Source organism: Meleagris gallopavo, chromosome 14 (assembly GCF_905368555.1).
Source record: "Meleagris gallopavo chromosome 14, MGAL_WU_HG_1.1, whole genome shotgun sequence".
Taxonomy (NCBI): domain Eukaryota; kingdom Metazoa; phylum Chordata; class Aves; order Galliformes; family Phasianidae; genus Meleagris; species Meleagris gallopavo.
This window is the reverse complement of record NC_139417.1, coordinates 15,976,684-15,993,577: the sequence shown is the minus strand read 5'-3', so window position 1 is coordinate 15,993,577 and position 16,894 is coordinate 15,976,684. Positions and strand designations below refer to the sequence as shown.

General features: G+C 44.1%; 1 protein-coding gene across 9 annotated transcripts in view; it reads left to right on the top strand.

Annotated features, from left to right (window-relative positions):
* Nucleotides 1-16,894, top strand: part of FOXP1 (forkhead box P1) — a 341,328-nt gene that overhangs the window by 125,454 nt on the left and 198,980 nt on the right. For 6 of the 9 annotated variants that reach the window (XR_014886272.1, XM_085235545.1, XM_085235546.1 and 3 more), the window contains exon 3: nucleotides 16,257-16,322. The gene's annotated coding sequence lies outside the window, so the exon portion shown is untranslated. Of the gene's footprint in view, nucleotides 1-9,490; nucleotides 9,634-11,664; nucleotides 11,822-16,256; nucleotides 16,323-16,894 lie in introns of those variants that run through there. The other 3 variants (XM_085235549.1, XM_085235541.1, XM_010718723.4) reach the window with 2 other exon arrangements.

Here is a 16,894-nt window from a genome sequence, read left to right as displayed (position 1 = left end):
GAACTTGTCCTAAAGAGAGTCAGACAGTGCTTTTTCTTTCGCTAATAAATACGGTAAGATTTAGGTAGACATAATAGGCAGACATTAATTTGTCAGGAGCAGGAACTGCTAAAAGAATTTTTCCCTCCTTAAATCCAGATATTTCAATATCATAAAGTTTTTATTCTAACCATCAGGAGCATAGCCCTGTCTGTAGAATTCAGCTTTAAAAAATGCCTTTGTAAATTGAGATTTTAGGGCTACCTATTTGGAGGATGTTCTGTATGATAAATGACCCTTGTAAGACACACAAAAAAAAAAAAAAAAAAAAAAGTAATTGTGCGTGTCTGCTTCCTAGGATGTGTGATAATAATAAATGAACGTTTTATATATCATTATATATATATATCATGGCAGAACAAAAATCAGAGGATATGTTATTCATTATTCCTGTTACTTTATATTTAAAAGGCAAAGGTTTTCGCTGCTTTGCCCAAACAACTGCTACAGAATGTATTTGTAACGATCCCCACAAATACGAAGGGTGGAGAGTTCTTCCAGGTCGTTAGCACTGGAGAGATGCCTTTAATTGCATTCATTTGAACATTAATACATTAATGCTGAGATTTAAGTACCGCTACTATTAAAAATTAAACTGGAGGGACAGTGTGCAGATCATACGCTTTAGTGTAAGTTGTCAGGTGCAGTGTTTGTATATTTAGCCTGGCATTTCAGTGCTGGAATGGATGTTGGAGTCTGGCTTTGGCTTTCTAAGGGACACTCCTTTTTTTCCCTTCCCTTCCCCACCCCCCTTTCACTTCTGGCAGTAGCATTTCTTTTCAGGGATACATTTGCACCACCTGAGCAAAAGTTGCACTGATTAAAATCAGAGGAGGATAAGGAGTAACTTGTTTGCTGTCCTGAAGTCCTCTTGTTCTTCTCCCCTTCCTCCCCCCGCTGCGTCCGCAGCTATTTTGCAATATGCAACCCCCTTCGAGCACTGCCTGCGGAACTGGAGTAGCTCTGGCATGTAGATTTCCCAGTGGGAGAACTTGTGTGGATGGTAATTTTAATGAGACCTGATTTAAGCAGTAGAATAGATCCATAAAACTAATACAAGCAGACTTTCAAGAGCTCTACTGTTTGTCAGGGCAGTGAATTTTAGAGGTGCATCCATTGGCTTGGTAAAGAATATTATAATCCTGAAAACTGAACCTGTATTAATTCAGATTGTTTCTATGCAGTGCACTACTGAGAACTCTTGAATCCAGGGCAGGCCAAATATAGACTTATTTATTTTTGAGGCTCAGCTTTCATCCAAAAATCGTGCTAGAACCACAGGACCTGAAAGCTGTGCTCTATATGAATGAATGCAAAGTCTGTATGAGCGCACACAGCTGTGTCTCCAGGCTGTGACAAACCCTTCGCTTTGCTTTTTTCCCTTCGTTTGAGGCCGCTGCTCGGTCCGAATGTCTTTCAGCCTCTCCTGCATTGTGGCACTGAGTTACGTGTGGCAGTACCACGCTTTTCTGTTGCCCTGCAGATGGAGGTGTTACACTCGTCCGAGAACCCAAATCCCACTTCAGGACACACACTTCATGGATTCTGTTTTCATCCTGGTGCTCAGGAGCTTCCCTTGCTGATGTTGGAAATGTTTTGTTCTGCTTGGCCTTACTGGACTGTTTTCTCTCCTCGCTCTCTCACATGTCTCTTCCCTCCACCCTGTCTTGTGTTTTGTCTTGTCTTATTTTTCCAATGAGGTGTTTTCACAGCAGCCATCTCAAGCGGCAGCGAGAAAGAGAGCAGGTGGGGAAATTCAGAATGGGAGCTGTGCCCATGTAAGATAGAGTGGAGGTGGCAGTGGGAAGAGCCCATGGGGGGAGGCTGGGGAAACCAGAGCATAGCAGAGAGCGAGGGGGAAACTGGGCAGAAAAGCATCACAGGAGGAGCAAAAGGGGGGAAAAGGAGGAGGAGAGGATCGACGGAGCCGAGGGCGAGGAGAAAGAGGTCAAGGACTGGTGGTCGACCCTATGGGAGGAGTCCTGCTGAGCACAGCCTGCCAGGCCCATGGCGGGGAGGGGGCTGATGGAGCAGTGGGAAGGCAGCCTGCATTTAGGCAGCGAAAAAGTTTATTTGCTTTTTCTCGCAGGATATGCTAAGTGATTTTGCAGTTTGAGTGGAGTGGCATTATTGCACTTAGCTCTGCATTGATTAAATAAATTTGTTCTCCAACTCGAGAGTTAAGTGTGTATTATGAAACCTCAGAGCCAATCTTAGTGGTTGCAGTGTGCAAATATTTTTAAAATTATGTAATTAAACAGGACTTGGGCTGCAGTGTCCACTGAAGTGATTCATTAATTGAATGGTTTGATTAAATTTAATGTTATTTTAGTTTATACAGAAAGGGTCGGTATCTTTTCCACAGATAGGGCCGCCTTGCAGGGCTGTCACTGATGGTTCAGAGGTCCTTACGAGGAATCTTTAGCACCCAATTAAATATTAACCAAGAAGATGTGACTCGTTCTTTCTCTGTCCCTGAAACTGTGTTTTGACATCTAAGGCTGGTGATAAAAATTTGCTCTGCAGAATCACTTGCAATGCACTCTATTTATCACTAGATTATTTCTAAATTAATCATGCTAAAAATCTTTCCATTGTAATTGTGCTGGGGCTCAGAGCTGTGTGATGTGTGTAAATAAAAAATGCCCTCTTAATTTCACATTAACTGTATCTAACTGCTGCTGCAGCCAAACTGTGTTTCCATAGAATGTCATTTTAAAGGTATTGTGGTTACTGAGCGGCAGCTGTGATTGAAAAGTATGTAAACTAATCTTTAGTTGCTCGTGTCATTTTTATATTCTTGTGTCAGAACACAAGAAGGCTGCTTTAAATTTGTCTTTCACTATGTATTAATTTTCAAGTCTAATTTTTCTTGGGTTAAAGCATATACTGCATTCTCTACTACACATTACCATTCAGAGCCAAACTAAATGGCTACTTGTGAAAAAGTACAAAATTAGTTCCTGCTTGATTACTGTAAAAAACATATTTATTTTCGTAGGGACGATTTTTATTAGCAGCACATAAAGTACAATTATTCTGCATGCTATCAGCACTTATGAGAAGAAATAATCGAGTGCCACGATTTATTTATTGATGTGAAGAGCAGCAAGCGTTAGAGCTGTGCACTGCTTTCCCCCAAAACAGAAGGAAGGTGAAAGAGGCTTGGAGTTTGTTTTTTTCCTTCTAGGCTTGCCCTGTGTGGTGTTTCTGCTCTTTTAAACGCAGACCATTTAAAATTAAATCCTCAGTAAATATGTCTGCATAAGAACTTCTTTGTCTCTTGATGCCCAACCATTGAAAATTAAATGTGGTTGCGGATAAGTATTTATTCATACCATACCTCACACCTGATCCTGTGTCAGTATGACATCATCTTTGCCACAAAGATTTCTAGTGGTTTAAAAATGTTCCGTTGTGAAATAAGTGGGAGAGGTAGAAAAGGGGCAAGGAAGGCAACAAAAATAAACTACTAGTGGGATTTGATGTTTTGCCAATTAAAAAAAAAATTAAAAAAATCATATTCTTAGGTCCACATGCTGCCTTTGATCCGTACACAGGACTTCCATTTGTGCCAGTGGCTGTTCAGCCTGCTGAGGGAAGGCTCTATATGACTTAATTTGTATGTTGTGGGAAGTACATTTTCCTAGCCATGTGGTCTAGCTTACTTGAAGAATCTGAAACGCGTTATAAATGTAAATGCTGTGTTTAAGTAAAACTTCATTATGTTTTGGTGGTTTCCAAAAATGCGCAGGATTGACCTTAAAGTGTTATTTCAAGGTGTTATGATATATGAGCTAGACTTTGTAGTCTTCTAAATTAAATCTTTGAACGTGTTATTATTGTATACTGGCATCAGCAAGATCTAGTTCTCAGCTATTTTCTGTCACAGCCTTCGTTTTTCTAACGAGAGTAAGGAGACAGGGCCAGATCCCTCTGGAAGGCGCGTGCGGGCTGGGCAGCGCCGCGCTGTGACTCGGGATGGCTTTGCCCTTGGATGTGGGCCCACGATGGCAGTCCCACTGCGCACACAGCTCGCTGTCAAGGTGGGGCCGGTGCTTCTGCACAAACACGTCTGTAGTGTGGGGGGACCACCGCTCCCCTTCACCATTGCTGAGGCCCACAGAGGATGTGGTGAACGGTTTAGCATTTGGATCCCGATCTGGTTCCTATATAAAAAGGGTTGTGTTTCTGTTTGGAAAATATGAGCCCCTTTTACGTAGCCCAGGTGCGGATTAGCTCTAAACCATTCCCCATTCCTGTGTTTGTGGGAGACTGTTTTCAATTCTTACAAAGAAGCCGTACAAGTCAAGCCATAGACACAGCAGAAGCAAAATCCAGAAAATGATTTTTTAAAAAATACATTGACAAAGCGTTCGTGATCTCAGATTGGTAGAATGGATCTAAGAACAGTCATAACTGCTCTAAGTATGCTTTTGCATTAAGAAGATAGTGGCAAAATGTTTCCACCTTTGCCTCCCTACCTGTGCTTGGACTGGTGTTTCTCCTTTCCTGCACAGCTGCCCCATGCTGGCGCTGAGCAGGCAATAAGCACTGCCAGCCACGGGCGCCATGACAGGGCAGCTGTGCTCAGCCCCTCATGATGGCATTGGCGGCCATGGGAACAGCCCTCAGTGTCTCCCGTGCCACCAATGCCACAGCCTGTGGCAGCGGGTGCTGCCCTCGGCCTGCTGAGGGCTGGGAGGGAGACCCAGCCACGCTGTGGTGTTTTGGAGCACGGAGTGGGCTTTGGGCCGGGCCGTGTTGTTGCAGAGAAGTCAATTAAGAATAAGAGCTCTGAGTCAGCAGCCGGGGCTGTGGCCATCACGCCTGTGAGCGGCCGCCTTTGAAGTGCTGTTGTTGGTACCGTTTTCACGGCGTGCACTCGCGCTATGAATCACGATGGTTACATAGGTGATTTTCCCTCAAGAACCGAGCCAGCCCCAAACAATCGCGAGGCAACTCTTTCAGCCCAACGCGCCGGGCTTGGCCTTTGTGTGGGGCTGCCCACGGGGCCACCTAGGCCGTCTGTCTGTCTGCTGTCTGTCTGTCTGTGGCAGGGTTGTCTCCCACCTTCCTCTGGGTGAGAGAGCGAGTGGCAGTCCCAGCCATACAGCCTTTGCACCTCGACCCTGTCCTTCATCCACATTCCTTTTCTTGGGCATGCAGCTCCTCGTGTTCTTCTTCCAGCAGCCTGTGGCACCACTCAGGGTTTTCATATGATTTTTTCCCCTTGCTGAGTACTGGGAGGGGGATCCAGCCCCAGATCCTGTGGGTATGAAGAAACGTGTGCTCAGTGTCACCTCACCAGGAAGATGTTGGTCTTTGCAATGTTTCCAGGATGGTGGCAGCTTGAAGTACTTGGGGCCAACACTTAGCATCCCAGATAGAAAAGATGTGTTGAGGTATCCTTTTCCCTTTCTGTCTGCATCATTCCCTCCTTGCGTCCCAAATAGGGCGATGCTTAGAAACACATCTAAAACCAACTTCAAAATGGATTGCTTACCCATGTTTCTTGAACTGATAGTTTTGCTGGCACATTATTATTCATCCTCTGCTATTTTCACACTGTGACACAAAACTAGAGAGAAGAAGAGATTGAAATTCTGACCGGTACGTTATCCTGATACCTGACGCGCTGTGTCGATATGAGAGTATCTTTACCACAAGGACTTTCTTGGTGGTTTTACAGATCCCAGTGTGAATAAGAAGAAAAAAGCTGAACTAATAGCTCATGAAGCAAAAATATTCTTTTTCTTAAAGAAATTGATTAACATGCAAATATGTACTGTATGCATATTAAATATCATTTCAAAATGTGATGGGCAGGAAGCATAAGTGATGCCATTTGGTTTTGTGGCATCAGTGTGGGTTGATTAAGGGGGTGGGGATAAATTTTGGGGATTATTGATATAGCATGAGTAGAGCCAGATGGTTGTATTACACATCTTTTGTGTTCTTGTTTGCTTCTTAAAGCAGTTGCAGAATTTTGCCCTGGGCAAAATTTACTCTTTGCTTGTATGTTCCCCTTGTGAATTTACTTTTGACAAAGTACTTCACAATGAAGGGAAACACTGCGCCTGCAAACTTCTCCCTTCCCTTCGCATTTGTGAAATCAACAGCCCTGTACTTATAAAATATTTTGCAACTTGTGAAATAAATTAGCAGTAGGTGCAAGTTCAGTGTGCGTGTTGTGTGCTGCTACCCCTGTGTATGTGATACTGATTTCCAGTGTGTGATTTTTTTAAATTTTCCTCGCAGTGTTTTGGAGAGGAAACTGTGGAAATGGCACCCAGTTCATTTTAGTGCGCTAGTTATGTGGTATTCTTCCATTAAATAAATGTTGTCTTAAAGATTAATGAGCTAATTTTTCCACTACTTCTTTTTTTTTCATACTTTCTTCTTTTTTTTGAAGTTTTGAGATTGTGGTGTACCTGATTCATACTATCAAAAACACATACTTTGTGGTATTCAGGTTGAGTGGGAGAAGGTTATGAAAGGTAGGTGGTTCTTAACTGGGTGTTTGTGACATTTGTTGGAAATGCTTATCACTGGAACCACCAGAATTTACATGTATTTGTTATTTCCCTTTGAAAGCAAATTTAGCTTTATTTCCCATAAGAGATGAGTTTTGTAAAAGCTTTGCAAAAAACAATTTAAATCTTACTTGTGCCTCACACCGGTTTTCACCAGCATAGCTCCATTGACTCAGCCGAGTTTACTCCAAATCAGACCCCTGGATGACGAGGCCCCTCTGCATTTAGCAATTACAGTGAAAATGATCGTGACTGTAAATACGTTCTGTCCTCCGCCTTCGTGTCTGTGCGAGTCGAGTGGGCTCGCCTTGCTCAGTGGCAGGACTTTTACAGGGGACCAGCTCCTGGCTCTTCTGCTTGCAGATGTTGACTCGGTGGCCCCACACCTGTGTCCCCTCTCTGGGCAGAGCTGAACCCCGTGTTTTGCCCAGGTTGCAGGAGGCGACCGGGAGCGGTTGATGAAAAAATGGCAACGAGCAGCTCTGACCTTCTTGAGCTCCCTGACTAGTTCAGTCACAAGTGTGAGGCTGAAGCAACTTGCTTCGAATAATGATGCCATTGTGCTCATCCTATCTGATCAGTTCTTGAAATGTTTTAGTAAGTCTATCTTACAACATTATAAGAAGATAATCAGCTGCCTTAGAAGGTCCCCATCTGGAGTATAGAGTTCTTTTACTGAAAGATGTTTTGCCTTTCCGAGATAGCTCTCGCATTTCATCATCTGTTGTGCAGAGATGAAGTGCATATGAAAAGTCAGTGACTCTGAATCCATCTGTTGTTATTATTTTCCGCTGATAATTGGCTTGAACAATGAAATGTCTGTGTCTGTAGCCTTTGAAACTGTACACCCTGTTTATTTTCTGGAGGTCTCACTCCAGTCTCACCCCCCAACCTTTTTTTTCTTGTTTTGTTCTGTTGTGTTGGGTTTTTTTGTTTCATTTTCTCTCAAGCTCATAACTAGTGGAGCTTGCGTGAAGATGGCATCTTTGACTCTGTGCATCAGTATGTGTCACACAGCATCTAAAGCTTGCCTGCCAATTTTTGTCGGGGTTCTATGTCTGCTCTGTTTAAGGACATAGAAGGCTTGCAGCAGGAAGACTGGCAGACCCAGACTCCGTATACATCTTACCTGAAACGTAGTATTTATTTCACTTTCTCTATTAAAATATTAATTGACTCCAGCATCTAATACCTATGGAATTAGACACTACCTGTAATTGTATAATATATTCAGTTGCATCCAGTTTTGCACGATGCAGGGTATTAATATTGGATTCCACTAACAGCAGTTCCATTAGCTTGCTCAACCAGTATGAGATATATATGAGCAGGGAGGCATAACTACCAGCCAGAACTGCCAAAACAGTCATTAGAAGCTCCATTGGGATGGACAAAGGCTTTTACACAGTGATATACTGATTAAATTTTGTTCTATGGTTTATTTGCATCAAGGTTAGATCACTATCATCTATGTGAACCGTATTATTTAACACCTTATTTGGAAGGTCATTTCAATGCAAAAACAGTGAGTGATACAGGGGCTCTAAAATTTCTCGCAGGATTTTTTGTGCGGGGGATTTTTATCTTGTTAGGCTTGACTAGCTCTTGTTAGCAATTTTGTTTTAACACGGTGAGTTTAATCCAAGGGAAAGTGAAAACTCCCTCCATTCTGTAGGAGTGCCTGGTTGAACCGAACGTGTTTGATTCTCATTAAAACTGTTAGTTACACCCAGTATCCTTTGAAATAATCTGCAGCACATGCTTGAGAACCCAGTAACTGTGTGCTGCTTTCTGTGTGCGTGAGTGGTCTTCCAGAATGAAATTTCGGTGTCGAAAGCAGTCATGTTGTCCATCTCGTGCAGCAGTCTGGAGCACAGGAGAGAAAGACAGGGGAGTATAATCTTATTTGTGTTTCAATGGCAATCATTTAATACTGCAAGTTATTAAAAAATAATTAAATTACTAAAACCAACATGTAGCTAGGACTTACAAAAAGAGGTCAATGAGATTTGACTCCTTGAGTTAGGGAGGGACACTGGTGAATTCCAATTGCTTTCACATTTCGCTTCTTCATTCTATTTCTGGGAGGATACACGGGAATGAAAAAATAATTTATTTCTCTAGAAGCAAGAGTAAATCACAGTGTATAATTGTGGATATTTGATTATAATAATAGATGCTTCGAGGTGCTTGGTGGTTATCACAGTCTCTAATTTGGTTTTGGAAGTAAATGTGGTCTGTAGGGGTAGTTTTGTGAGACTGATATTTTGGAAATAACATTTTTAGAGGAACCCTTACAAATTTTTTCCTTTTCCCCAATAAAGTAGTAAGTCAGTGCACGTTATGCAGTGGTTCGTAACAGCTGAAGTAGGTTTCCATGTGGAATGTCTTTTATATAGTAAACAAAACATAGGGACAGAGAAGCAAATGCAGATTTAATGCGTCACCTCAACCAGAAGTCTCTGTATTAATTTTAAATCCTTGTTACTGGCGATATATTGGGTTGCAGCACAGTTAATGAAAATGAATTTTACAGGTGGTGCTTGGTTGTGTTTCTGCTGTGGTGAGATGGGTGGCTGAGCCAAAGCGGGCAGAGCACACGATGCAGTTTTTTTGCCAGAGCAGTGCTTAGATTAGATACGAACGTTTGGCATCGAGTTGTTGGTGCTGTTGTTATTTACTATTAGATGAGGAAAGCATTTAGCTCCATGGTTTGATTTGATTTGGTAGCTCCTACCCCCTTAAACAAGCTGTGCAGCTTGTCAGAGATCAGGACAGGTAGAATGCACAGCAGGCGTCTGATTTGAGCCAGTTACTCATTTGCTGAGTGTTTGTGTTTATGCAAAGGGGCCTCTTCCTGCATATTTAATCTAGAGTAAGGCAGTGGCTTTTGTTGTGTTTAGACCACATACCTTCAGTCCTTCCTTACACTGCAGCCAGTGTTGAGGCACAGAAAGGCTGGATAGTCAGAAGTGCTTTAGTGTTCTCAAACTCTCAACTTTCTGCAGTTGGTTGGGAATTACTTGCAGCTCTAAGGCTTTTTCTTCCTCATTAATGGGTAAGTTTGCACTACGGTAGGGTGAGTTACTTTTGTTTCTGTTCCGTTTTATAAATGCAGAGAGCGATTGTTTGTTTGTTTGTTTGCTTGAATCGTCCAAAGCTCCTTAAGCAAAGTCGGTGTGCTGGGGCGGTTTGTAGCAGGAATTGGCTGAGGAATACAGGTGTTTCTGGAATATACTCCGAATAAAGTCCGAAACGCCGTGCTGCAATAGGCAGGTATTGGCGGGGGGGGCAGCGGGGAGTGAGTTCTGTGTTATTATTCTTCGTGCTAACAAATCCTGTTTTGTAACTATCCCGAAGATAATGCTGCCATTGTTAGCTAAAAGCTTTCCAACAGTGTGCAACACAGAACTGCAAAAGCAGCAGCAAAAAAAAAAAAAAAAAAAAAAAAAAAAAAAGAGGAAAAAAAAAATAAATCCAACCCCTCTGGTCTTTATTGTTTCCTTAGCAAGGGTCCTCACCAGAATGTCTGTGCTGTAAGAGGAAGGTTTTTCTTACGTGGGAATTGAATCGTCTCTTCATTGATATTAATAGCACACTGGAGATGTTAGCCATGATGCAGAGCGCGGGGCTGTGGAGTAGGAAACCTGATAGCGCAGGGGGAAACATGACAGTCCTGCTGCTGCTGGGGCGGGCGGCAGCCCTGCGCCGGGGCTTCGCATCATGGCATCCTCAACTACTGGCTGGAGGTGTTTTCATCTGCAGCTCTTTCTTTTAGTACAGCTGTAATTACTGCCGCTCGCGCTCGCCCTTATTAACCGTGCGGCTCGCTTTCTGCTTCGGTCTGAACAGATTAGTTGTAGAAATGACTTCCTAGCACACCCTGCGCGGGGTCCGGCGGCGGGGCCCGGCGTGGCCATCGGGGCCGGGTGACAAAGGGCGCATCTCCGGAGTGCCGCCGTGGCGGCGGGGGAGCCGCCGCGCGCCGAGGCCGGCAGCAGTAGTTGGGGCGAGCAATTAACTATTTCCTCCGTTTGAGTAACTCCTCTCAAACAGAAGAGTGTGCTGTTCCACCACATGTTGGGAAGTGCGAGGAGCGGAGAAAATTTCACCAACCTGAGCACGGCGTGCGGGGACCGCGGTGCGCGGCGCAATCCGCCCGCCTGGCGCGGCGCTGACGGCGGGGAGCCGGGGGGCGCCGGGGTGCGCAGCGCCATTGCTCGAACCGCCCGCGATGGGGAGCGCGGCGCTTCTGTGCACCGCGTAAAAAAAAAAAAAAAAAAAGGCAAAAAAAAAAAAAAAACTTTTTTATGATCGAAAAGTACCTCAGTCACAGCACCTCGTGTGATTAGTGCTATTGTATTCTTAAATTTTGATTGATAGAGATAATAGTTTTCACTTAAAAATACAGACAGGTACTTTAACTTTCCATGACAATAGCTATTTGCATTTCTTTTATCTTTTTGTTTAACACTCGTTGGGGGTTGGGACGGATTTGATTATTAACTCTTATTGCACACCCGGCTAAAAGCTAAAACAAAGCTTTTGTTAACGCTTCAAAGGTAAAACAGCAAATATTGTTTTTAGGCTTCAACATTTAAGGGCCGTTAAAGGATCCCCCGGCGGTAGCGCCGCGTGGCCGCGACCGGAGCCGCCGCGAGGTAAGGGCCGCGCCGCCCGCCCGCTCCCGCCACTCCGCGCCCGGGGCTCGCGGCGCTGCGGGCTGGGCGGGAGCGGGGTGAGCGCGGGGGCGCGGCGGGAGGCGGCGGCGCTTCGGCGGAGCTGCGGGACCGCTGTGCGAGTCTCGAAAAGTAACTGCGCACCCCTCCACCCTCCCTTTTTTTTTTTTTTTTTTATTTTTTATTTTTAATTTCTGTCAGGCTCTGAGCAGCGCTCGCGCTGCCCGCTCTGCACCCGCGGCACTCGCCCCGCAGCTGCTCCCGCCGCTCCTCACTCACACGAGGCCAAGTTTCCGGAGGAGAAGTCTAGCGCAGACATAAAACGGTTAAGGCCGGCGTTCAGGCACGGAGTTATTTTAAGGAACAGGGAGATGGGGAGCGCTCGGCCGGGCTGCGGGCACGCCGGGTCCCTTCGTGCGCCGCGGGCTGCCGAGCCGAGCTCGAGTCGTGCGCTGCCCACGGCTCCGTGCGAGCCGCTGCTGAGCGGGGAGGAATGGCTTGCGATTGCTTTGGTAGCGTTGGCTCACGTCAAGTGATTCTTTTCCAAGGTTACAGTGGACACGAAAGGTAATATTCTTTGGGAAGAGGAAATGTGCCGCGCGTAGCTTTGTCCTCGTGCTGCTGCTTATTTTTTGCTTTATTTCTGTTTAGAATAAACTAAAAGCACCGGGCAGAGGTTCTGCCCAGCCTGCTGATGTCTGGAAATGAAGCACGGCCTGACGTGCTCACCCTTCCCCGACAGGCAGCGAGCTGCTGCCCGGCGCTCCTCACAGCGGGGTGGCAGAGCAGCTCTGCAGTTGTGCTGCTCACCTGCATTTCACTTTCTGAGGAGGTGATAATGACTCCTGATAAAGAAAATCCCATGATATTTAATAGAAACTACGCAATAACAAGCAGCTGCCTTGACAGAGGGCAGAATTCTTTTTCCCTTCAGTATTTAAAACGTATATATATATTTGGTTGCTTGACACCTCAAAAAAAAAAAAAAAAAAAACCAGGCATGATAAAACTGAAGGGCCTTATTCTGAACATCTTCAAGCAGTGCTGCACATGGTTTGTGTGCTGGTACAAGGCTAGGAAAGCTGTGTGCAGCACCGTGCCCTCAGCACGCCTGCTGCTCTTCGCCAGCACTCTGTAGGTGTAGTCTCAGGGTTAACAAAATACCAAATAAAAAAGCATTTTCTTTTTTTTTCTTTTACGTATGCGTAGTCAACAAAGTCATTGGCTGCATTGATTTCCCTCCGGGATGACAAAATAGTAATAATGGCAATAGCAGGGCATCTTTCAGGCTGGTACAGCTGTGTGTGACCTGGGCAGTTTGGAAGGGAAGCAATAGTTGTGTTAGATGGTTCACTGTATTTAGATGAGTTACGAAAGCACTTACATTACTTACCAAGTTTTGTTATTTTAAAGCTTTCAGGAAAACTTGTAGTTAATATTTTATTCACAGAATCTCTGAACCAGACACATTAAATATAGTTCAGCTGATCTTATATAAGAGAAATTAATGGAAACCAAAATTCAGAAACAGTTTTTGCTGTACTGTCGTGTGTGTGTGTGTGTGTGTGTTCTCTCTATTTTGAATAAAAAGAGTGCTTTCTAGGTAATGGCAGGGAGATTCCCTCTCTGGTTTAGATTTCCAGTAATGATTTGCAAGCTACTCAGGGCCAGGACACTGGCAAAAAAAGAAGTGAATAATACTAAGCAGGGAAGCAGTTCAACTGATGTTCTACTTTCCTGCGTAAAATTACTCACAGCTAATTTGTGTGGATTCAAGATCTTTGTTAATCTATTTCTGACTATACTATACCCAAGGCTATTTGATTTTGATATTAATAAAAACGTTAATCTTTTAAGTAGAACTTCATTCCACAATGCTGTTTATCTCTATTTTCTTCATATTTTGGGTTAAATTTGGCTTTGCAGTGCTCACTTGGTGTTAGGACTCCATCCCACAGCTTTCCCAGGATTATCTCCTGACAAAGGAGACCACTAAATTGAGTAAGTATGGTGGGATCAGAAATGCCAAAGGGACTGACCCAGCAGCAGGTAAAATGGCAGAGCCTCTTCTGTCTTTGTCTTGTCCCCTGGTACCACATAGATGGGGAGGGCCTGATCCAGAGCAATAGGGATTCGTTGTCTTAAAGTCAACTGAGCAGGCCATGGCAGTGGCTCAGGTCGTGATCATCTTGGCATCACTACTGGTTGCCTTTCCAAAACCCTGTTGAAAACAGCTCTTACAGAACATATTTCTGTACGCAGGGATTTCAGAATGCTTGAGAAAAGCACTGACTCATCTTGCTGATAGGCAAACTGAGGCACTCAGCACGTAAACTCCATGTTTTCAGGAATGTCTGTAAAATCTGAATGGAGCCGGTAGTTCAGCACCGTCTTTTCCCTCTGTGTGATCCCAGTTAAGCCAACAGAGCGGCGTTGCAGGTGTTGGGAGAGCTTCCCTCGCCTTGTGAGACGATATGGCCGCTGCTGCTCGCAAAGTGGGTTTTTGTGTGTGGTTTGTTTTTCTATTTTAATCATCTCCTCGAGGGAAAATATGAGTGTAGCAGCGAACTGTCTTGCTTGGGTAGGTTGGGATTTTTTCCTTGTTTGCTCCACACACACTTACAGTGTTGATGGTACTTGGTGTTTATCTTAAAGACAGCATGATGGAAGGAATGTGTGTTGCCTACATCAATTCACTCACCCATATAAACATTTTCAGGAGGAAAGTCTGTATTTGTATTTCTACATTTTGAGATACTCGGCTTTTAGACTATTAATGAGAAATTTTCACAGGTGGGAACAGCTGTCCCTGCTGCTCATTTTAATTTCTGTGGTACATTATCCAAATTTTTGAAAGCCAGGTAGCAGCGCGGCGCACATAGCCAGGACTGAAGGCAGCCCGGCTCTGCCAGTGGTTGCGCTGTGGGCAGCATGGCAGCCCTGCCCAGCCCTCGCTGTGCTGTCCTCCTGGAGCACGTCCTCCCCGTCAGCAGCAGCGGCCCAGCTGCAGAGCGTTCCTTGCAGCGTTGTTTCCTCTGGAACCAGCACATGTAGACAGAGTTACCTGCCTCCTACAGCACCACCGACAGGGTTTTTGTATGCACGTTTTATGCAAACATGTAATTTTCAGCAGTTTCCTTAAAAAGTGTATTTTAAGATGGTTCTCTTGCTATCGTGAAGACTCAGGGTAGAAATGAAGTCTGCTTGCAAAATACTGCCAAAATACAGATCTGACTGCCAAATACCGGGGAATTTATAAAATAGATAAATATGAAAAGGGGTTTAAAGGTTCGCATCCGAGATAACCCCTGCAGCAAAGCAAGATAAAAGCCTCTATTGTTGTTAATCTGAGAGCACATCGTATGTCAGAGGTCATGTATTTTACATAAAAGATGTATTGTTTTACATACTCTCAGGAAGGTGAGGCCTGAGCTATTATGATGGAGCAGCGTTGTGTCCTTTGGAGAGCAGGATCTGTGTGTGATGTCTGCACCTCAGTGAAGCATGTAGTGTTTCCTATCCATCAGACACGTACGTGTTGTGGCCCACATCTCCTGGTATCTCGTCACAAGCGCTGGCAAAAGAAATTCTCACTCATTAAAATAAAGCAAAATAGCAGCAGATAAAAGCAATACTAATTTCATCTCAAGCTAGCCTTTTTTTTCTGCCTAGAACTGGTAAAGAAAATGCTTTATTCTTACTGGGAAAACAATTTTTCCTTCCAGAGTAAATGGCAAGTGAGTACATCTTCTTCAGAAATAATTTAATGAAGATTCTCATTTTTCCCAGAGGTTGGTATTCTGCTGCTTCAGTCAAAAGCTTTACCTCCTGATGTAAACGGCATAACTTAGCATTTGGCGAGTTTCAGTAACACCCCCAAAGCTCCACCTCACTGTGTGAATTTTATGAAATGGAGTTTCACGTAGCTCTGTCTTACACATCCACATGTCGCTGACTTTCCATTTTGTATGATGTCATCTGTGTCGGCAAATTATTGCACGTTTCTTTCTGTCCTTATTAAACTATGGTAGTCTGCACCCCTGCAGCAGCAGGTCAATGTTTCAGTGAAATTGTGTTCTAATTTTACTCTTTTAAGGTATTTGGTCAATTGATGCTGAATTAATTCTGAGTGCTGTTAGTGGTTTGAGTTAGTAACTCGATCTAAATTAATAAACAAATGTTTTTCTTTTCTCTTGTACCATATGTTGATCCCAATTACATGAACAGAAAGTGGCAGATTGTCATGTTTCTTAAAAGATTACATACTCTTTTGCATAAGAGAGAGTACACAAGATGCAGTAATATACAGGGTAAAAAAAAACCCTGCACGTGCTGTTTTCTCCCTCCTACTTTTTTATAAAGACACTCTTTAATTATTTCTCCCTTTAATACCCACTGTTCTCACCACCTTGGCTTTCTTGGTATGCTTAACCAGAAGAAACCTCAAGACAGTAAACAACTTTTTGAATGGGGCGTGGAGGATGCAGCTAGTTTTAAAATCTTATCTAGGACTGTGTCTCTATGGAAGAGGATGGAAAAGGAAAGGATCCAGAAGCTAAAATAGACATGGTTACAAATGGTCTTAAAATGCCTTAAGCAAGGAGAACTCATTCAGACAGTAGTCAGATTTCTGAAACAAAGGACTGAACTCATATATTATTCAAACTGAAAATAGATTGATAGACATCAAGATTAAGAAAGTTTATGCTGGAGAACAAAGATGTCTCATCTCCACGGTTTTTGTTGGCTTTTTTTTCTTCCCAAAGACCAAGTTGTTCTTGCTGAACTGAAGAGCCTCACACGGGCTGGTACCGATAAGCAGCAGTCCTGTGACTCGATTGTTTTTATTAACTCTCTCTGAAAGTCATTCACCATTAAACACGATTAGATTCGTTTGTTGCTTTATTTATGTTTGTACTTGCAAGTGCGGGGCCAGTGAAATGCTTTGGGTGTTGTTGCTAGCACGGACACAGCGGTCACGTGTGTTCCCTTTTTTCTGCAGGGTAAGAAGAGTGACCTATTTGGGTGGCTGTAACTGAAGATTGCTTTACAGGAGCAACAGAAGAAGGTAAATACAAATACTGTTTTGTGCAGTTTCTGGAACATGTTTGAATGGAGGATCTGATCCTACAGACCCCATGAGCGTGCTTTAGTTATTACACGAGTAAAGTTCTTGTGGCAGCACAGGTAGGAGCTGTGAGGTTGGGCTTGGCACGAAGCGCTTGTGGCTCAGACAACCAATGGTTGAGGTGCCCAATTGCATTCTAGGAGAAAGGCCACGAAGATGTCCTTTTTAGCTTCTCACCACGTGCTATGGGAGCTGTCTGACGGCAGAGAGGAGTTGTGTGTGGATGGGAAGACCCAGCTCTGCTTGATCTTGGTGGCCACGTGGCCAGCATTCACAGTGCTGGGCTGGGAGCTGCAGCAGTCTGCCCCACAGCAGGGTTGGTTGTCTTGCTGGGCTGAGTCCCTGCGGAACGGCCCCCTTAGCTTCAGTGCTGTGGCATCCTGAGCTAACACACTGCTGGGTTTACAGCAGTGCAGAGGAGAGCAGAATTTAGCTGTTGCTCTATGCAAAATGATTTTTATTTAAAGCGATGTGCAAGTCCCATCCTTCAGAATTAACTCCTTGCTTCTCTT